Here is a 308-nt window from a genome sequence, read left to right on the forward strand (position 1 = left end):
TGAAAATGATTTATTTGGCGGGTTTTGCTGGGGATTGGGAAAGGTTTTATGACTATGTTAAAGTCAGTTTAAAGGATGGAGGTACAGGTGATAGAAGAAGAAGGAAAAATGAGAGAGGGGGATGAAAAAGGAAAAGTGTACAACCGAAATGGGAAAGGGTTTCAAGATTTTGTTTCAGTTAGACAAAATGACTAAAATATAAGGGAAAATAATCATTCGATGGAAGAAACAGAAAGGAATGGGAATGAGAGAATGGAAAGAAAGAAAGGTATGATACGTAAAGTTATTTAAGAAGGTGAGGGGCGGTA

Source organism: Penaeus monodon, chromosome 24 (genome assembly GCF_015228065.2).
Source record: "Penaeus monodon isolate SGIC_2016 chromosome 24, NSTDA_Pmon_1, whole genome shotgun sequence".
Lineage (NCBI taxonomy): Eukaryota > Metazoa > Arthropoda > Malacostraca > Decapoda > Penaeidae > Penaeus > Penaeus monodon.